Genomic DNA, 22,920 nt, shown 5'->3' with positions numbered 1-22,920 from the left:
GGTGTACATTACTTAATGGTGTATATAACTGAAAACTGGCTCAATTTGAACAGGGATTTTAAGAGACAGGAACATGTGCTTGGAGTGCCTGTTTGATGGTAGCTTTTTTTGGTAACTCAGCATGCCGGAGTCTCGTTCGTTATCGGAATGCACCTAACAAATCGCTCCACCAACTAAGGCCGGGTGAGGTTTCCCGTGTTGAGTCAAATTAAGCCGCAGGCTCCACTTCTGGTGGTGCCCTTCCGTCAATTCCTTTAAGTTTCAGCTTTGCAACCATACTCCCCCCGGAACCCAAAGACTTGTGGTTTCCCGCACGCTGCCCGGCGGGTCATGGGAATAACGCCGCCGGATAGCGGGTCGGCATCGTTTACGGTCGGAACTACGACGGTATCTGATCGTCTTCGAACCTCCGACTTTCGTTCTTGATTAATAAAAACATTCTTGGCAAATGCTTTCGCTTTCGTCCGTCTTGCGCCGGTCCAAGAATTTCACCTCTAGCGGCGCAATACGAATGCCCCCGGCCGTCCCTCTCAATCATGGCCCCGGGTTCCAGAAACCCACAAAATAGAACCGGAGTCCTATTCGATTATTCCTAGCTGCGGTATTCAGTGGCGGCTGGGCGGCCTGCTTTGAACACTCTAATTTTTTCAAAGTAAACGCTCCGGGCCCCGAGGTACCGGACACCCAGCTAAGGGCATCCGGGGGGCGCCGGGAGGCAGGGTCCGGGACAGGCGGTGGCTCGCCTCGCAGCGGACCGCCAGCCCACTCCCGAGATCCAACTACGAGCTTTTTAACTGCAGCAACTTTAATATACGCTATTGGAGCTGGAATTACCGCGGCTGCTGGCACCAGACATGCCCTCCAATGGGTCCTCGCCCATGGGTTTAGGATACGCTCATTCCAATTACAGGGCCTCGAAAGAGACCTGTATTGTTCTTATTCAGTGTCTGTTTAAAAGTGGGAATTTTTTTTATAACTCAGGGAAGATTTAAGCTATTTTTATATAACCAACTTCATTAAAAAACACATATTCTTAGCTTTCTAATGAGCCCACATGAGCTACTGTATCTTGTTCAGAAATATTAAGGTCACAAGGGTAAATTGGCCAAAAGTTAGCGCACCACTACTGTTGAAATAATAAAAATTCAACTCAACAGATAACCCAAATTTTACATTTTCAGAAGTAGAAATATTGGATAAATAGATAAAAGCTGTAAGTGTTTTGCTTCTCACTGAGTACTCTGACACTATAGAATGTAAAATTAAGAATAAACACACACATGTTGGTCATACTAATAAAATTTGACTTTTTTTTTTGCGCATGTGCTTAGAGCGCCTGCTTGATGGTAGCTTTTTTTTGATAACTCAGGAAGGATTTAAGCTATTTTTAAATAACCAACATCATTAAAAAACACATATTCTTAGCTTTCTCATGAGCCCACATGAGCTACTGTATCTTGTTCAGAAATATTAAGGTCACAAGGTTAAATTGGCCAAAAGTCAGCGCACCACTACTGTTGAAATAATAAAAATTCAACTCGACAGATAACCCAAATTTAACATTTTCAGAAGTAGAAATACTGGATAAATGGATGAAAGTTGTGGGTTTTCTGCTACTGTTTTCAATTTCTTAATTTTACCATAAGGACAACCAAAGTTATGATTTTTTTGTCTTTTCTTTTGTAATGAATTGAATAATGATTATTTATGCAATGCCATTTAAATCAAGTTTTTTCTAAGCAAGAACAGGTTTTTTTTCAGTTATTAATCTTAAATGTATTGAAAATTTATAGTCGTTTTTTAAAGTGTATGTTAATTGTATATTGTTGCATTTTGTTTAAGATTGTATATAGTTATTATTGTATTTTTTATATTATTATGTACAGACTTGGACAAAGCCAACAAACACAAGGCAAAGCAAAACGTCTTGCCAAATTTTAAGGTAAAAATGTTCTTTACTAACGCCTTGTACTCCAATGCTTATAACCTCAGAAATTAAGCATATAGTTCATTGTGTATATAGTTATGATCATGTTTAGTATTTTATTTTTGTCTTATTATTTTGTTATCTTTTTAGTAGTGTGTATTTTATGTAGATTTTTTGTTGAATATTAATATTATATGTATTCATTTAAATTAATTAATTTATTGAAGGAGTAAATCTGTTTTAGGGATGTGCAAAAACCTCATTGTTTTGTTGTTTTGGCCATTCTACAAGTCACTACAAAACCGACCAATCCAGTTAGGCCCACTTTTTTTATTATATCAATTTTTATGTATATATGTTTCCCAGACAGCACACATACGTTGGGCTGACGTCGTGCCGATTTTCAAAATTCCATCGGCGCGATGTCGCTCAGGGAGCGTTTGCTAATTGGCAAAATGTCGCCGCGACGTCGGCAAATGATCGGAAACGCTGTCCGGCCGACGTTAGGACGACGCAACCGGAAATGCCGTCCGCTCCGCGGAGGCGCTGTTCTCAGGCGTTTTGCTCATACTTATGGACCACTAGCTGCAGCAGCAGCTTATTTATAATAAACATGACACACCACTCTCAATAACAGTTGAAGATTTATTAATATTTTTCACAAACATACAAATAGATTAACATACTTTTATCACACATAATCATGTTTTACTACGTTTAAAACAAAACCAACAAGTTGTACTATAACCATGGCTGAAATACTGTGCAATAAAGATTTTAAATACAAAGTCCATTGCAGCATTTACATTAGGACCATAGGAATATTTACAAGTACTTCAAAACATGTACACTAAGGGTCACTATAGTTTACTATAGTAAAAACACAAATAACTTGTGTAAGCACATGTTATAATGCTTATAATTTCTTAAATAGTGTTAAAGAAAATGCATGTTTCCAAGACTATAATCTTAAAATACAAGAAAATACCAGTCATGTGTTCAGTATCCAAAAGACTTTCTTCAGGGAGTTACAATAATAAAAGAGGACACAAACACAAAATAAATACCAAGCAAACAATATTTACAGTAGTAAATAAAATCATATAAATTAAAATAATTTGATAAAATCTTATTAAAGTCTGTAGACAATTTTTTTTACAATTTTTTTATAAATGGCATTCAACAATTTGCTATGTCCTCTGAACTAAAAACACATCAATAATATAAAATAACAATACTTTCTCAGAGATAACCAGTTTTTTTAAGCAAACTCTAATGCACGACACAAAACAGATTTTGTCATATATATATATATATATATATATATATATATATATATATATATATATATATATATATATATATATATAAAATCCCTTAATTTCTGTTTAACGGAAATATTTTTAACACATTTCTAATCACAATAGTTTTAATAACTCTTTTCTAATAAATGAGTAAATAATATTTGACTAGATATTCTTCAAGACACTTCTATACAGCCTAAAGTGACATTTAAAGGCTTAACTAGGTTAATTTGCTTAACTAGGCAGGTTAGGGTAATTAGCCAAGTTATTGTATATCGATGGTTTGTTCTGTAGACAGTCGCAAAAAATTGCTTTTGTTTTGTTGTTTTTATTGTTTTTATTCTAGTCGAAATAAAAGAAATAAGACATTCTCCAGAAGAAAACATAACATTTTCTTGCTCTGACCTATATATATATATATATATATATATATATATATATATATATATATATATATATATATATATATATATATATAAAACTGGTTGTAAATTGTGTACAATATTCCAAGAAAACAGACAAAATGAAAAGAAATAACCTGTCATTTAGTTTTGTTTTATCTTTTTATAAAAGGGGATATATAGGTGGAATAAAAAGTGTGTCGCCATCCTCTAAATTGTTCTTGTATGTTGTTTTCATCTTTAGTCTTCACAAGTGAGGCTGGCCCAAACCGGGACTGCAGTAGCCAAATCTAATCCTTGTAGTGGGAACCCTTAATTAAAGCAAGAAACCAAAAGGAGAAAGATTAGCATTTGAGCAGTTCATATTACCACAAATATATATTATTTGTTTCATGACATATAACTGGAGTATGTGTTATGCAAGTGCCTAGCTAAAATGTGTCATTTAATTTAAACTTAAAGAGTGTGTCTGAGCACTAATTTTCAGAAAAGCCATTTGAAAGTTAAATTCCTTGTGAAATCATAATGAATGTTTTTTTTTTGGTTTTTAGTATCATTGTGTTAGTATAAATGTGTATCTAAATATATGTCAAATCTTCAGATACCACATTACATGCAAATTAAACTAAGTTTCGTCAACTAAAATGTCACACTGTACACCACATTTAATATATCATAGCTAGGGCCAGGAGGAATCTGCAGATGTTTTTTGCTATTTCTGCTGAAAATTTTGGTGGAAGTCTGCGGATTTCTGCGGAATTATTTTGGGAGTATCATAACTAAAACCTTACTTTATGAAATAAAAAATAATATATTTTTAAGTTTTATTTAATGTTTAAAATGCAAATCCAATTAGATTCACTTTATTAGCAAGTTTTTCATGTAACATATCTAGTAAGACAGAAAATATTACTGTACAAACTGCATTGTACATAAATCAGATGAACATTTTCACATTAGTCAATAATATTACTGAAATTAATTAAAAAACTGAATAAATATAGATTTACACACATTTACTCAAGTAAATAAACAGAATTAATGATAGGCTAAACATCTGCGGAGTTCTGCGAAAAATCCGGGTGGGCCTAATCATAGCTTTATTTCTGCTACAAAAAGGTTTTTCAGCAAACAACTTCTATTTTATGTAGGCTATAGAGGAGGATATATAAAGAAATGATATATTCAACTCTCTAATTAAATGCACCTGATGCAGCTAATCAAGTCTTTTAGGCTTATTTGAAAACTTAAATGACGTGTTGGACCACAGTTGAACAACGCTCAGTGAGAATACTTTTTTTCCACAAATTCTTTTTGTTCTAAAGAAACATGTCTGATTGCTAGCAATCATCAAAGAGCAAACTTTTTTTTTTCAAATAAATACTATGCTCTTAAAAATAAACTTTTCATACATCAAGAATACTAAAAATGTTTATTTAAAATGTTTTATATTAAAAAAACAGCTTGAGGAGAGAATCAGTACATTGGAATACTATTTTTTCAGAAGGATCATGTGACACTATTAATTATAAACATTGTATTAAATTCACAGTATAACTGCTTGACTGTATTAATTAAATAAAGCTGACACTATCAGAAGAGAATTTACCATACCAACCTAAAAGCTATGAAACAGTAGTGTATGTTTAAGATGTTACTTACTAGTCCTGTTGTACTTTGGAGAAGTTGTCTGACAGGAGGATCCCTTCAACTCAGCAGAATTCTCAGCAGACCATCAGCGTACACCAATCTAAGAATAAAATAAGCAATTTGTTAAAAACCAAAAATATATATTTTATATTTCCAGGTTTATAGGTAAGAAGAAAGCTAAAGCAGATTTAAAATGTAGAAAAAAATAAAACCTATTGACAATTTAATGGCACAACATACCCTAAACTAAGCACGCTCAAATGGTTAATTTTAACTGTTAAGGATTCATTCATTCATTTTCTTTTGGGCTTAGTCCCTTTATTAATCTGGGGTCACCACAGCGGAATGAAAGGCCAACTTAGCCAGCCTATGTTTTACGCAGCGGATGCCCTTCCATCTGCAACCAATACACACTCATTCACACACACTTATACACTATGGTCAATTTTAGCATACCCAATTCACCTATGTCTTTGGACTTGGGAAAACCGGAGCACCCGGAGGAAACCCACGCCAACACGGGGAGAGCATGCAAACTTCACACAGAAACGCCAACTGACCCAGCCGAAGCTTGAAGCAGCAACCTTCTTGCTGTGAGGCAAACGTGCTACCCTCTGCGCCACCGTGCTGCCCTGTTAAGGAATCAGATTAATATAAATGAATTGACATGTTTATTTAGTGTCTGACAAAAAACAGAAATGTGCGTACATCTAGAAAAAACTTGAAGGCAGGTGCACGATCAAAAAACAAACATAAGTAGCAAAAGATTCAAAGTAGGTCGGCACACTGCCACTTTAGCTCTCAAAAAATTTTTATTAGTCAAAATTACAAAAACACTACGTTTCGACCGACATGGTCTTCATCAGGTAAAGCGTTGCAAATGGAAGTTTATTTCATGCAACACAAAAAATGTGATCTATATGATTAAATGTCCTTGTGGTTTAGCCTATATAGGTAAAACAAGACGGTGTTTAAAAACACGAATTGCTGAACACAGAAGTAATATACGATTAAACGATCAACGAAATCCTATCGCCGTTCATTTTAATGCATTGAAACATAACCTTGCGACTTTGCGATATATTGGCATTGAACAAGTGAAGGTGCCGAGAAGGGGAGGCGATGTTGACAGACTTTTATTACAGAGGGAAGCGTTTTACATTTACACACTAAACACTTTATCCCCGAGAGGTTTGAATTTAGATTTTGATTTAAAATCTTTTTTGTAAGTGTTTGTGCATTCTATATTGTTGTATACTTTTCCCAGAGATGGGTTGCGGCTGGAGGGGCATCCGCTGCGTAGAGACTTGCTGGATTGGTTGGCGGTTCATTCTGTTGTGGCGACCCCGGATTGGTAAAGGGACTAAGCTGACAAGAGAATGAATGAATGAATTGTTGTATACTAAATATGTACATAATGTTTTTTGCCCCTAGGTCTACTGGCTTTGTTTGAGTGATGTAGTTTTGTGCAGGTGTGATGTGCTATATCTATCTAGCCTATAGAATACTGTCTCCGAGGAATTCTATAGTGAGAATTTGTATTTGTATTTTAAATGTCTGTTTGTAATTGTATTCATGTTTTTCACATTGTTTAAGATGTATATTATTGTATGCAATTGTTCCTGTTTACCGGCCTGTTAGCTGATTGTGATAATTGACTGCAGGTGCTGTGTAGAGCTGTTTGTCTATTTCTGGAGGACTTCCATTTGCAACGCTTTACCTGATGAAGACCATGTCGGTCGAAACGTAGTGTTTTTGTAATTTTGACTAATAAAAATTTTTTGAGAGCTAAAGTGGCAGTGTGCCGACCTACTTTGAATCTTTTGCTATTTAGTGTCTGACACATTAAATATTGCATTTTTAAATATTGTTTCATTTTAAGATTTATTTCAGAATTAACTATAGAACCGGATATATCGTCACATTTTCATGCACAGCAGCATTTCCAAGAACATAGAAAAACAGAATATAGGCCAACTGAAAAAAATTAATTAAAAAATTCTGAGGGTATAATCTTGGATAAAAATATCACAGTTTCACAGTATTGTGATTACTGCTCTGAAATGTGTTTTTTTTTTTATCTCTGTGTAAAAAACAGCTACTTTTTCCCCATTGAACACAATATGTTTTGTTTTAAGAAACATTTAAAATATTTTGTAACAGTAAACTTGCCAGGCTAAATAATAATTTAATAAAATAGTACTATCTTCATTAGACTCAAAAACACTGATTTCTTGTGAAGGCATAAGCTATTTGTTTTTCAGATGTTTGCTGAATCGTGAGCTGACCAGTAGCTTTTGATGTGGAGGGTCTTTTGCTGCTGTAAATAATGTTGGACTATTTTTTTAAGTCTTTGATAACGCGCTAAAAACCATATACAATGCATCCGGAAAGTATTGATAGCGCTTTACTTTTTCCACATTTTTAATGTTTCAGTCTTATTTCAAAATGGATTAAATTCATTAATTTCCTCAAAATTCTACACACAATCCCCATAATGTGTGTTGACCCGATTTTAGTTAATCATTTACACGTCAATATTGCCTATATGGATTGTAATTTTAAAAAAAATTAACATGTAAAATTGCAGTGTTAATTGCTATGCCATCAAACATTTTAGACGCACCAGTGCAAAAAGCTAGTCTAGAGCACTTGGAATGCTGGTGTAGTTCTAGTTAAATTCAGTTCAGTTAAAGCTGTATATGCAACAGGTCTCAAGTAGAGGATATAGTATTTAACTAATCTTAACAACTAAACATTTACGAATCTGTATTAGCCAGCTCATGTACTACAATGTAACATACTGTATATTGCCACCTTGATACTTAAGCTTTCTTTAAAATATTTTGTGTTTAACCGATTAATTAATTCTTTCATTTAATTTTTTCTGTGCAATAGTATAGCTTACACTGGTGTATTTGTATGGACCCCCCAAAATAGCGGAGGCCACTTTCTGGCCACCCAAGTATAAACTTCTAGCCTAGCCACTGTGAACTACCTGTCTGTCCTGCTCCAGAACTCTTTGTCGGCTGCTTGTATGTCTGGATACAGCTGCACAAGTCTTTTAACACTGACAAATACAGCCTCTGCACATCCTCACAACCAGGAGAACAGAATGATCAGGAGGACCTGAAAAATATAACCAACTGAAATCAGTTGAAATGTATTTTGTCTTGTAATGATGGCACAAAAATAAATTATTTTTCACAAAGGATGTGCTGTTACCTATGAAACATTCTATAATGAATGATCTTTTTGATCCTGTTTCCTTGATGTCATTCACTCAAAGATGGTTTGGACATTTGATTGTATCTAAACTGTAATGAATTTAAGTTACAAAAACATTGATAGCAGGACCATTGATCTTGTAACTTATACAAATTGTTAAGTATTGAACAAGTCTGCAACCAAACTAGTCAAGTTAATAATACTAATCTCAACTCAACTATGATTAGTTGTCTTGTTTCTGCTGCTCAGACGGTCACACCTGCTTATAAAAAAAGGAAAAAGTATGGTATTTTTACAACAATGAAACTGCAAACAACTAAACTATAAGGGGGTAAGCAGTGAGCATCTTTTATTATAAGCAATTTACTGAATACTTTGTCACTGGTATTACCTAAAAACCAAACGTCCCAAGTTTGGCTCATAGCTGTCCACACATCTGCCCAGTAGCTTGTGGTAATACTGAAGACACTGATCAGCTGGTCCAACTGAGTTTGGAGTTGAACTGCAATCAGGCATCCAATACTGCAAAGAAAGAGAAACTCACTTTGGGTTAACAAATAATGTAATCCCACACATTTCAAGTAATTGTGCAGTTAATTCTCTTAAAATGAATGAATGAATTCCCTTTTGAATTTTCTGAGAGCTTATGAATATATTTTGTCTTCCCAAAATAGCATGTACTGAAACACAAAATTATATAAATATAATTTAATAAGAGCGTGACGTGGTGGCACAATAGGTAGTGCTGTCGCCTTACAGCAAGGATGCTGACTCGAGCCGCAGCTGGATCAGCAGGCATTTCTGTTTGTAGTTTGCAAATTCTCTCTGCGTTTGGTGGGTTTTCTCTGGGTGCTCCGGTTTTGCCTACAAGTCCAAAGACATGGGGTACAGGTGAATTGGGTAGGCTAAATTGTCTGTAGTGAGAACAAGCGTATATGGTTGTTTCCCAGTGATGGCTTGCAGCTGGAAGGGCATCCACTGCGTAAAACATATGCTGGATAAGTTGACAGTTCATTCCGCTGTGGTTACCCCAGATTAATAAAGGGACTAAGCAGAAAAGAAAATGAATGAATGAATGAATGAATGAATGAATGAATGAATGAATGAATTTAATAAGAGTTAAACTGATCTGTTAACATGTCTGTCAGGAGCTGATCTACCTGTTGTCAAACTGATGAAAATGTTTTCTCAATTTACTTTAACATTTTTGTGTTTGTTTATGTTTTTATAACTTGCAGCCATTGTTAAATTTAAAAGTATTTTAAACATGCATGGACATCTAAATGCATATAGGGCACATATCTCAAAACATTATGAAATATTTCCAGATAAATCAATTTTGAATTAAAATGTATATTAATCTCCAGACTTGCATCTCCCTGATCTTTTTAAAAGAACGGCCATTCGTTTGCTCATCACTGTTTGACAAGTGTCTGGCAGTCAGTCAAAAATATACTTACATATAAAGATGTTCATCAGCAACACGGCACTTAGGTTAAACTTAGACCTCCTTTTCAGTTGATGTGGAAAACAAAAGCAAAAGAAAGAAAAAACAAAACGACTGAATACAAGTTGCATATCATGCCTGTACAAATCAAAAATGATTCATTTAGGGCTTAAATTGACTTAAGGATGAGTTCAGGTGTAAGGGATGGGTGAACAGTGTAAATATACATGTAATTCATAGCTATGATGTAAAGCTAAATTTTCAGCATCATTACTCAAGTCTTCAGTGTCACTTGATCTTTCAGAAATCTTTTTTTAAGATGTTGATTTAGTGCTTGAGGTTGAACTAATATAATGGTGATTATCAAATGGTGCTGATTTGCTGCTCAAGAAACATTTCGGATTGCTATCAATGCTAAAAACAGATGTGATGACAAATAATTTAGTGTAAACTTTTTTCTAAGATTTAATAAATCAATTAATCATAAAAAATTAAACAAAATGAAAATCACAAATATTACTTCATTAGCAGCAAATCTATATATTTACTAAGTTCTGAAGAATCATGTGATGTGAAATTTAATACCACTAACATGTTTCAATGTCAAAACTTTCTTAAAACAACTGCAATAAAGACAAGTAACAGATGCATAATATATAGACATGTAACATGTGCATAATGATGTGCAATGGAAATTCATATGAATTAATCCTATGTTTAAAGTTACCTGTCTTTCCTGTATCTCTGTGATCAGCTCCCTTCAGAAATTTAGGAATCTTCCCAGCCGGCACACGACCGACCTTCAACGTTGAAATATGGTTGAAATAAGGTCAGATGTGTTTTGAACGTTGAAATAATGTTGATAGAACGTTTAATGTTGAACGGTTGAAAAACAGCCTGCATATGACAAGGCTTCAACGTTGAAATGTGGTTGAAAATACGTCAGTAGTTGCTTTAATGTTGAAACAATGTTGAATGATAAATGGTTGAAAAAGGTTACAGAAATCCATGTACAAATCAACGTTGACATTTTTTTATCATGATCTGTATGTTGAATTAACGTCATGGCTTCACTCAATATTCAACATGTTTGGTTACCATGGTATCGGAGGACTCGGCGCACGCGGCCGCGCGCAGCGCTTCACTTCACTTAATTACGAACACCTGACCTGCAGTGCAGCAGAATTCAGAGGTAAGCGTGTTTTTAGATGCTTTAATGTTTTATTTACCCCCCGATTTTGTTTTAAACACAGTGTATCTTAAATGTGACTTGGTGTAGTGTTTCGAATTTTGAAGCATTTAAAACTTTCCAGTTTGTTTTTAGTCTTGTTTGCGCTCCGGTGACGCGCAACCTCGAGGTAATGTCACATGTTCAACGTTAGTCTAAATGAGCGTTTTTATGGCAAATTCAAAGCGATAAACTCCAAACGCAGTTTAAAGTTACTGAGCAACGTTATAAAACAATATCCATTTTATACGCTGTATTATTAGTGTTATTATTACAAAGTGAACTGCTGTCGTTTCAGTGTTGTTGTTGTTTTTGCTTTTAGAGATGTTACTTACTCCAGAGACGCACTAACTTGCACAGCATTGAATGGAAAAGGCTTTGTCCATGTAAGTTTACTTTAGCTTTAACTAAGCTATCTGTTAAATCTTCTTGGTGCTTTGGTTGGTGATATTCTCTTTCTAATCTGTTTGTTTATTGATTGTTAGGCTATGTTGTGATATTATATTGTTATATTGAGATTATTATTGTGAAATCATGTTGTGATGTTATACTATGTGACAGTATTGGGGAACAAATATGTATTTAGTTAGAAATTAATGCTTAAATTACACTTTGTATAGTAGCAGATAAGAGGTGTAATGGGTTTTAATTTTCTGGGTTTTCTGGAAGGTCCAGTTGAGGGGTATCAAGAACACGCAGATGGCCTAAACCTGTGTCAGCCTGGACAGACTGCAGTTCTGCTATTCCACGCCAAGGCTTTTGTATGGATGTCTGACTACTACTGTGTTCTCTAAAGGTATTACTGGAATTACTGCAAAACAACAGCACCTGTTACAGTGAAATTTGTATTCATAAAAATAGTGATACATGTGTAGCAGGTCCAGTACATGTGATGTCATTGAGAAGTTGTTTTTATTAAATGTCATTAAAACAAATAAATAAACATGCTATTTAAATAAATCTAAATATTAAAAACTTGAGGATTAAGATGAGAAATGAAATGCATCATCTGTCTTGCGAAAGGGGTCTACTAAAGAATTCTGGTGTTTTCCAACTGAAAGGGATAGTTCACCCAAGAATGAAAATTTACTCACATTTTACTCCCCAAATGGTTTAAAACCATTATGAGTTTATTTTGTTGAACAAAAAAAAGAGGCTATTCTGAAAAAAAAACTAAAAACCTGTAAACATTGACCTCCATAGTAGAAAAAAATACTATAGAAGTCAATGGTTATAGATTTGCAGCTTTCTTCAAAATATCTTCTTTTGTGTTCAACGTGGTCAGTAAATGACGACAGAATAAACATTTTGAACTATCCCTTAAATTCTCTGTCCTACATGAAGACTTTTGTAGAAGTGCTACTCCTTCTAGAGTTTTTCTCAACCATATGTCTAAAAAGCTTCAAACAGCTTTTACAGTACATGTAATGGTTTACAACAACTTGTAATTATTAGATGTGTTGAATGTTTCATGATTCTTTGCTGCAGCCTTTGTTAAAAAAAAAAAAAAAAAGTAATTTTTTTGAGAATCTGAAATTTGAATTCTGAAAATGCTGGCACCGGTGGTGGCGAAGGGCTTCCTGACGATATCACACCTAATTCTTCACTTCTCTTAGTTAGGAATATTCAGATGGATGAGTCAAAATTATTGAGTGTGACGATATTATAGGACAAATTTGGATTCAATAAAAAATAAATATTTGAATTTCACTTTGTATAATAGCAGATACCAACTTAGTTGTAACCTCGTATTTCATTTATTGCAGGTTTTCTGGAAGCTCCATTTGAGTTCATCAAGGACATACTGATGGCCTAAACCAGTGTCAGCCTAGACAGACAGACAGACATCTATTGCAGTTCTGCTACACAAGACCAAACTCTCTGCTTTTGTATGGATGTCTGACTAGTACGGTGTTCTCTAAAGGTATAACTGGAGCAAAACAACAGCATCCGTTACAGTGAAATTTGTGTTCATAAAAGATATGTGTAACAGGTCCAGTACATTTGTCATAAAGGTTAAATCACAGTAAGTACTGTAAAAATAACTTGTTTGCCTTTGCCACAACAGGTCATATATACGCTAACACATTTGTATTTAGTGTTTTGTTTTGCCTCACTAAAGTGTTGTTGGAGCTTGGTATGTTCACAGTTGAAATCACTGAAGTCACATGGAACGTTTTGACAATGTGTTTTGTGCCTTATCTTGACAATGACCATCTTGGGACCATTGCTGTCTGTAGAGGATGAGGAGCATTTAATCTAAAATATTTTAGTTTGTGTTCTGAAGATTAACAGGTCTCTGGGATGACACAAGTACTTAATAACAGAACCTATATGAACAGTTAATGTGACATGTAATAGTGAAATAGTGGTCCTACATTCACAAATGTGAGCCATTATTATAAGACCCATGTGAACATGCAATTTTTTATGATACTAATAATAATAGAATAACAGCTTTTACTGTTGTGTTTGTGAGAGAGAATCAAACCATATATTCTACACATTTTCTTGATGATTTACTGAAATATTTGTCTACATGTTCCACTGTCACAGGTGCTTAGTTTTGCTGCAGTAATGCTAAACACAATAGATGTACTTTATGAAGAAAAAAAAAACTACTAAATATTTAGCATGCAGACCTGCAAAGAGAAGGAGTAATGTCAGGTTTAGATTATAGCATGAGTTTTCACTATTGTGAAAGTGAAGCCATTCATTCACAATGAATTGGAATAGAAAACCTTGTTATTGATTTTGTAGGAAACTCACCTGGTGTTTGAGAAATAAATATGTATTTAAGTGCTAGACTGATGTAGATGTTTTAGTGTTTTACACTTGATTCTTTGTCCCAGTGCCATCTTTTACCTCAAGTTTTTCTCCCAACCTATAAAACCTCAAACAGATGTAATGTATTTCACTTGTGATTCTTAGTTGTGAGTGATGTTTTTTATTTTATTTTTTTTACTGCAGCCACTTTAAAAATGGGTATTTTGTAAACTTTGTAAACGGAATTGTACTTTGGAGACTGTGATGGTTAAAGCGTAGTTTAGTTACTTAGTTTAATTTAGTTAGTATCTGTCTTTCTGAAGACAGTAACACTTTACAATAAGGTTGTATTAGTAAGTGTTAATGTATTTACTAACATGAACAAAGAACAATGAAGCATCTTTCATATAAAGAAAGTTCAGTTCATGTCAGCTCAGTGCATTAATGTTAACAAGCATACATTTTGATTTTAATAGCATCAGGACATATTTCAATTAATTAAATGATTAATAAATGCCGTACAAGTATTTGTTCTTTGTTCATGTTAGTAAACATTAACTAACTTTAATTCATGAAACCTAATTAAAAAGTGACTATTTAATTGTATGCCTTTTTCTGTATTTGAGCATGTATAGTAACCTGCATGGTTTTAATGAACTATGTATGCTGTAAATGTTGCTGTATATTTAGAATAATTGAAATAATGAGGTGTGTATTAAATAAATTGATACACAGGCTAAGTTGTGTATTTGTGTCGTGTATTTTTAATTAGTAAAAATTTGTTTGCTATATTTATGGACTTTGCGTTGTATGTAATTCCTATTTAACTTACGTTGAAATGTATGACGGTGAAACAACGTCACGGTATCAACGTTGATCCAATTTGCAAAATCGAAAGGTAATTCAACCTTCATTCAACGTCTACAAAACGACCACAATTCACCCATGAAGAAGGTAAGAGTGAAACAACGTTGTGATTTCAACGGTGAATCACCGGTGGTGGTCCGACGGTGAAACAACGTCACTATATAAACGTTGATCCAATTTGCAAAATCGAAAGGTAATTCAACGTTGATCCAACCATAGACCTGACGTTGATTCAACGTTGAATCACCGTTGAAATGCCGGCTGGGTTGAGTTATATTTTTTGTAGCAGGAGGTTATTCTCTCACTCCTGAAACCACAGAACACTTTTTTTACTTAACATTTAGTTTAAGATACCATGAAATATCAAAACACGATTGAACTTTTGATTCACGGTCCTTTACAGTAACGTAACAATGCGTATTTTAGACTACATATGGAGTGCATTCAATAAAACATTGACAAAACCTCTCATCTACACATAAAGAATAAATAAAAGCCAAAACTTTAACAAACAAGTTTAACAAGAGCTAACATTAAGTAAGTTAACGTAATATTACCCCGACGCTAACGTTACCAGTGCTAATATGCTAACGGACTTTTACGAAGACTTACCACTCTTATATAACATAATATTCAACTGAACCCAGATAGCAAAATACACTCGGGCCAGTTCCGGCTAGATTGTCGCCTGCCGGAGACTTACCCCTCGGCCCAACTTCGGCTGCCGGACTCGGGCCGGATGCCTGTGGACTCACTGCCCGATTCCGGCCCGAATCAAGCGGGCCAGATGCGGCCGCCGTAAGCGAGCCGAAGCTGCGCATCCGCGCCGGAATCGGCGCGAGGGTAATGTGCGCTGCGGCCCGGAGCTGGCGCGACTCCATATTTATACACCTTATAAAACCTTTTGGTATTACATTGGTACTTGATATATGGTATTACAACCATTTGAATTTATATAACAGCAAACACAGGCTATAATGTAAACACAAAGTGTAAGCACTGCGTTTAACCTTTGAATAAAGTGCAAACTGCATACATATTCTGTAACGAAAATAATCAGACAAATGACAAAATAAATAAATGTTAAACGTTTATTGATTGCATGAAAAAAATAGTACTAAAATTTTATAAATAATTTTGTAGTGCACAAGAATATCAATATAAAAACAACAATAAAACAACACAATAAAGACACACAGAAAGATTTAAACAAAAAATCTAAAAATTACACACAAACACAGATGTTTTTTTTAAAACAACCCTGTTTTCCCAATAGACTTGAATTAAAAATTTGTAAAAAACAGCTAAATTTTATATAAACCTAAATATAGAAACCAATTTAAGATATAGCAAGAAACATCTTAAAAATACCAATGACAATCCTTAAAATATCCAAGTCAAACTTGTAAAAAGTACTGCAGAATTCTGAAGAAACATCTTGAAACATTTTTTAATAAAACATTAAAATAATAATAAACAAACAAATATATATATATATATATATATATATATATATATATATATATATATATAAATAATTGCAGAAGTATAAAGTCAAACTTTTTTTTTAAATAAACTTGAACAAAAGCAATTGCACAAACAGCAAGACATGAGTGAGATGATTATACATTTCATATATATACACGTCTTGTGCAATTTTATATTTATAATTTTATTTGTATTACGTTTATTAAAAATGTATCAAGATGTTTCTTCAGAATTTGGCGCACACACATACATACATACATACATACATACCATACATATATACACACACACACATATATATATATACATATACATATATATATATAAATGCAAATGAAAGAAACAAATTGTTCAAGTATCAGGGAACATCCTAATACACATAAAATGTTGTTTAAAAAATAAAACAAAATAGTGATGTAGACATTTGACACATTAGCTTTCTCTTCTTTCTTCCTCCATCCCTGTCAGGGGCAAGTTGTAGCTACCTTGTAATGCATTTTTCCACTTCTTTATCAGTGACGTGGTATGGACATTTGTCCTCACTCCATCTGTGATTAAAAGATAAACAGATAATTAGTAGTGAACAAGTACTAATGTAAAAAAAAAGAAAAAATTAGGAAAAAAGTAGGCTACCTACGAAGCAAAAAAAAAAAACTATAAAAAAAACAAATAAACTTAAAACACTTTGAAATAAGCAAGAGCTTGAACTTACCAGTTTCTTCATTTGTTCGGGCTGCTCCTTTAGTTGATTTTCAAGCTTTTCCAAATCAAATTGGCCAAAGGAAGGTCAAATGTGTTTACATCTGGAATTTCATCACGTCTGTTTTGGTTTTGTGAGAATCAGGCCCAGCTGCTGCTTTATGACGTTGCATGATTTTAAAACTTCAGTCAGTCGTGCTAAAAAAGAAAAATAACAGATTAGTATAAATCAACCTGTAGCTTATTCTCATACAACTTCTGTAAATACAACAGTGGGTTAGACACTGCTGATATTCTCTAGTTGATCTTTACTTTCTAGCTGCATTAAACCTTAACAAATTTAGTGATGTCTTTAATTCTTACAAAGACATCACGAGATGCAATAAGTTCTGTCTTGATCTCAAACTGCACTAGAACAAAGACTGTAAATGTTCATAGGTGTACTGCAGGAGTGTCCAAACTTTTTGGGCCGAGGGCCAGATGCAAAAAAACAAACGTTGTCGCGGGCCAAATCTTACATACATCACACAGACACGTGTGTGTGTGTATATATATATATATATATATACAGTTGAAGTCAGAATTGTTAGCCCCCCTAAATTATTAGCCACCGTTTATTTTTTCCCCAATTTCTGTTTAACGGAGAGTTAAACATTTTTTTCCACACATTTCTAAACATATTAGTTTTAGTAACTTATTTCTAATAACTGATTTATTTTATCTTTGCCATGATGACAGTAAATAATATTTGACTAGATATTTTTAAGACACTTCTATACAGCTTAAAGTGACATTTAAAGGCTTAACTAGGTTAATCAAGTTAACTAGTCAAGTTAAGGTAATTAGGCAAGTTATTTTATAACAATGGTTTGTTCTGAAGACTTAAGGGGCTAATAATTTTGACCTTAAAATGGTTCATAAAAAAAATTCAACCGCTTTTTATTCTAGCCGAAATAAAACATAAGTCTTTCTCCAAAAGAAAAAATATTATCAGACATACTGTAAAAATGTTCTTGCTCTGTTAAACATCATTTGGGAAATATTTAAAAAAGATGAAATAAATCAATGAGGGGCTAATAATTCAGACTTCAACTGTGTGTAGATAGATAGATAGATAGATAGATAGATAGATAGACAGACAGACGGATAGATAGATAGATAGATAGATAGATAGATAGATAGATAGATAGATAGATAGATAGATCATAACAAGAACTGCTGCTTAATTGAATGCATGTAATAGCGACACCCGGTGGTTATTTATTGAATTACGTTCATTTTTGTATAGCGGGCCAGATTCTATTGATATTTATAAAAAGCCTCGCGGGCTGTAGTTTGGACACGCCTGGTGTACTGGAATGTACAGTATCTGTGCATCTTGATGGTGGTCTTAAGATTTCTGCCATAGTCATTGATGGTGATGGTACTTGTGGTGCTGCATTGATTTCTGAAATCTTCATACCTGCCTTTTATCCAGCCTTTTTGTTCCAAGTAATTTTTCTTCATCATGGTATAGATGTGTCTATACTGTCCCTTAATCAGATACATTTACAAAACAAAACATCACTTTAGTATAGTGCCAGGGCAAAACTCACAGGTTGTAATAGATCAATGACATAATGTTGACAGTATGTGTTTAAAATAATTGCAAACAAACTTGTTCTGTCTTTAGATGTATGACAGGCGATCATCATCCTCATCTGTCTACCAGTCAGAAATCACAGTTGCGTGTGGATGTTTGAGTCGAGCTTCCTCATATGCATCTATAATAAAACATCACATTGTTGTTAACCTCCCGTAAAGAAAAGTTCAAATCCTGAAATACTATCAAAGTTAATTAATGCATATAATACCTATAGTGTAAATAATCAGTACACAGAAGGTTGCACAAGATTTATTCGGATATTCATGCAGAGTGACAGCCTTATGAATCTGAGACATAGATTTGTAAGATGGTCAAGCACATGCATTATTCTGTACCCATGAAGATTAACCTACCATTGTGAAAAATGTTTGATGATGATAGCCAATAACAATAAACCATTTCAGCTGTTTGTGAAGCAATTAGTAATGTAATGTCTGAAAAGCTCAATCTATGTTGAAAATATATCAGCAGTTTACAGCTTATGATGGACTTTTAGCACACAACTATAACATGCCTATTCACGTTCAAAAGAGTGTGCCATTGACTTCTTTGGTCGTGATGTACTGCAAAATGATCTCACTAACCTTTGTTAAACAAGAACAATAAGACTTAACCAACAAATATTGTTACCCATTCATTTAAATCAGAATTTATCACTGTCAATAACATAAAAAACAAAACAAAAAAAACATCAAAATCTGCTTTAAGACGTTCAGTTTTACATTAACTGATCATTACAGCTTGAACAAAAGATATAATTGATTCACATAGGCTAACACATATGAATTAAAGTGCACACTAATATATTTCTCTTGGAAATTTTAAAGAGAATAGTAAACAGTCGAGTTTCCATCATTTTTCGTGACTAACTGCATAAACAAGATAAACAATAATATTTTATTAATCCAAAACGATTAGTTTTTATTTACACATAATCATAGAATTAATACTGCTGGATAAGTAAACGCCTGTACAATGATTTTTTCAACATCCACGGTACTTTATAATGTTAAATCAGGAAAAAAACACGTTTTGCCAAGTTAGTTAATGGATTCGTCTACAGAAACTTTCTTTAACGCAGTTAGCATACACACAAATTCGTTTCATGTTTCTTTAAAATAATTAAAATAGTTTTCAGTTACTACACACGTTACAATCTAACATTGTGTAAAAGGAAAAGGAACTTTCAGACGTGTTTGTAACTGTTAGCGTTAGCATACATTAGCTCCAGTCGTGTTTCTTAAAGCAAGTTACATTTCGTATCAAACTGTTTTAAATTACTAAACACTGTTACAACCAAACACCGTGGAAATGTTTTAAGCTCTAAATTCGCTAATTATACAGTACACAAGCAGTAAAAAGCTTACCTTTCTGACCGGACTCCACGTGAAATGTTTGAAAAACCAAACTTTTTCTTCTTGTGATCTTCGTGCCATGGTGGTTGACAACCAGCTTTTTGGAGCATTACCGCCACCGTCTGGATTGGAGTTTGGATCATGAGTTTAGTCACGCATGTGTTTATTATGAAACCAACTTCTGCTCTATAAAAAAACAGTCAGCACAGGAGCGTGCTATCTCAAAAATAAGCGAATTTTACATAGTTTTTCTCTAGATGACATGTATAATCTATTTATAAATAATATTGTTTTGTTTGCGTCTAAACATTGCGACCATCCACACTAAATATTCTTTTTTTTTTTTTGCTATCGTACCATGAATATGTTCTCAAATTATCATTAAACGTGGAGCTAACAGATTACTAGATAAAATAAGAACTTAATCGGTTGCCATCAGCCGAGTCCTTGCCAGAAGCGGCCAGGACTCTACAGACAGACTCGGGCCGGATATGGTTGACCGGATTCGGGCCAGTGCTTTACAGCCGCATCACAACCGCATGTGCGCGAGCGAGCTGCGGGCCGCACTCGGCCCGGATAACACTCGCCGATGCCGAGTCGGAGCCGGAGGCACCGGAGGGCAGCCGAGCTCGGGCCGATTACTGCCTGCTATCTGGGAATATTCATCAATTGCCAATAATAAATGTGTGAGGAACAGTTTTATGTAGTATTTGCTTTGTTTTAGGGACTAAACTTACCTGAAAACAGTCAAAACGGCAGCTTGAGAGAAGTCGTGTTGTGTCTTTTAGGTGGTGTCGTGTCGTGTTGTAGCTTCGTTTCCCATAGCAACATCCTCTCCGCTCCAGTGTTGGAAGCAAGACGCGCGCGCGCACATTAAAGTCTTGCAGTATTACATTTATAAACATGATCACTCCATAGACAATTTAAATAATAACCTTGTATTTTATATCTTGAATTTAAAATGTATTTAGCAGTTTTATATACGCTATTATCTTTAAGACGAGCTTTATAGCCTACTAAACTGTTACAAAACAAACACTTTATTTGTGCATTCACTGTCAAAAATAAATAACCAATAAATATAAATGCAAGTATATATAAAACAAAGATGTCACTCTGTAAAAAGGTGTTTATTTTAATTAAACAGCCGAAATGCAAAACATACTTGATTTTTACACTGGGAAAATGTATTAGAAAAAGCCACAATAAAAAAAAGCAAACAGCAGTTAACACCAGAAAAAACAACGTTTTCGTTATTAAAGCATAACAATAAAACTTTATATATTTTAATAAATTGAAATCATGTATTGTAGGCATTTTGGTCAGTTTTACTGCATTAATGTAGGCTATTTAAAGCTGGACCGACCGACGCAGTTCACATGATGCATGTCGAGTTTGTCTAATTTATTATGCACGCAAAAACTTACTTGTAAACCAAATATGTTGCCGGATTCTTTCATGGGCATGAGAGATCAAGTGCTTATGAAGTGCTTCGTCGGCCTCTGGTCGTTAACCGACGCAGAGCCGACGTTTGTTGAGCTGGAACAATAGAACACACGACCGAACGATCATGCGTATGTTTGGCCGACCATATACCGATGTTAGAATTAAAGGGGCCGACGTGTTGACCTTCGGCCGACGTCGGCCCAACGTATGTGTGCTGTCTGGGCGCCGATCCACAATGTAGAGCTGGTTTCCGAGAAATGCAAGCGGCGGAGCAAGATACTCTCTTTGCCACGGTTGCGAAAAAGTATCCCAGATAGCAAATTACATCTGGCCCAGATATGGCCCACATCCCCCATTTTCATCTGGCCCACATACCGCGCGGAATGACGGCGATGACTCAACCTGATTGTGGCTGACATAAGATTCCAAAAGTCAGCCACAACTGAACCAGATCTGGGCCATATCTCAGAAAAAGCATGGTCCATATCTGGGCCAGATGCGGCCCATGCACTCTCTCAGATCTGGCCCAGATGCGGCCCATGCACTTTCTCAGATCTGGCCCAGATGTGGCCCATGCACTTTCTCAGATCTGGCCCTAATGTGACCCATGCACTTTCTCAGATCTGGCCCAGATGCGGCCCATGCACTTTCTCAGATCTGGCCCTAATGTGACCCATGCACTTTCTCAGATCTGGCCCATATGCGGCCCATGCACTTTCACAGATCTGGCCCAGATCTGGTTCAGTTGTGGCTAACTTCTGGGTTAGATATGGCTCACATCTACACTAGCTAAATATAAAACACATTAAAAGGAATGCTTAATTTTAATTGCTTTATTTAATGAAATGGCTTGAAAAAAAGCAAATAAATTGATATATACAAATATATAATTTGTATAAATTAAATAAACAGATCCATACAAAATAAAATAAACAAAAAATAGACTAATGCATATAATTAAAATACAAATAAATATATGTAAATAAGATAAAGTTAAATACAGAATTATCAGGAATTACATGTAAACATTTAACAAATTAAATGCAAATAAACAATTATAAATATAAAAATTAGGTAAATGTATATATACAGATTAAAAACACAAACAAATACAAATACAACAATGCATGTAAATGTATAAAAGTAAATGGATATATACAGATTAAAAAGGCAAATACAAATACAAACAAAACAATGCATGTAAATGTATATAGCAATGGGATAAAAAGATAAATACAGAACAAACACAGAAACTACATTTTTTAAAAATAAAAAATGCATAGTAATTAAATTAACAATTAATATAGATCTATGTAATAGAACCAATTAAAAAAAACATGGTCAATCCAAAAGGAAGGTTAGTGGTGAGCGAGGATCAAAGCCAAAAAAGCAGTCCTGAAAACAGGAGAAGACAACATTTAAAATGTGGTGTTTGAAAATTACAATCTAGGCAAGCATGTTAATGCAGG

At 34.3% G+C, this 22,920-nt stretch overlaps 1 protein-coding gene and 2 long non-coding RNA genes across 3 annotated transcripts in view; 2 read left to right on the top strand and 1 right to left on the bottom strand.

Annotated features, from left to right (window-relative positions):
- The window catches only part of si:ch73-110p20.1, a 592,105-nt gene extending 571,327 nt beyond the window's left edge, over positions 1-20,778 (bottom strand). The window contains 10 exon segments of the long non-coding RNA NR_138547.1: positions 5,295-5,382; positions 5,843-5,914; positions 8,281-8,428; positions 8,508-8,599; positions 8,729-8,772; positions 8,902-9,374; positions 9,971-10,020; positions 10,685-10,736; positions 15,087-15,125; positions 20,743-20,778. This is a non-coding gene — a long non-coding RNA (si:ch73-110p20.1).
- Positions 1-22,920, top strand: part of LOC141381532 (uncharacterized) — a 105,588-nt gene that overhangs the window by 76,253 nt on the left and 6,415 nt on the right. The gene's annotated exons all lie outside the window — the stretch shown is intronic.
- Positions 11,526-14,741, top strand: LOC141381884 (uncharacterized). Its single transcript, XR_012402774.1, has 3 exons — positions 11,526-11,571; positions 11,855-11,981; positions 12,952-14,741. It is a non-coding gene; the product is annotated as an uncharacterized lncRNA (long non-coding RNA).

This window comes from Danio rerio, chromosome 4 (assembly GCF_049306965.1).
Source record: "Danio rerio strain Tuebingen ecotype United States chromosome 4, GRCz12tu, whole genome shotgun sequence".
Lineage (NCBI taxonomy): Eukaryota > Metazoa > Chordata > Actinopteri > Cypriniformes > Danionidae > Danio > Danio rerio.
The sequence above is the reverse complement of the archived record's forward strand: the minus strand, read 5'-3'. Positions and strand labels throughout refer to the sequence as shown.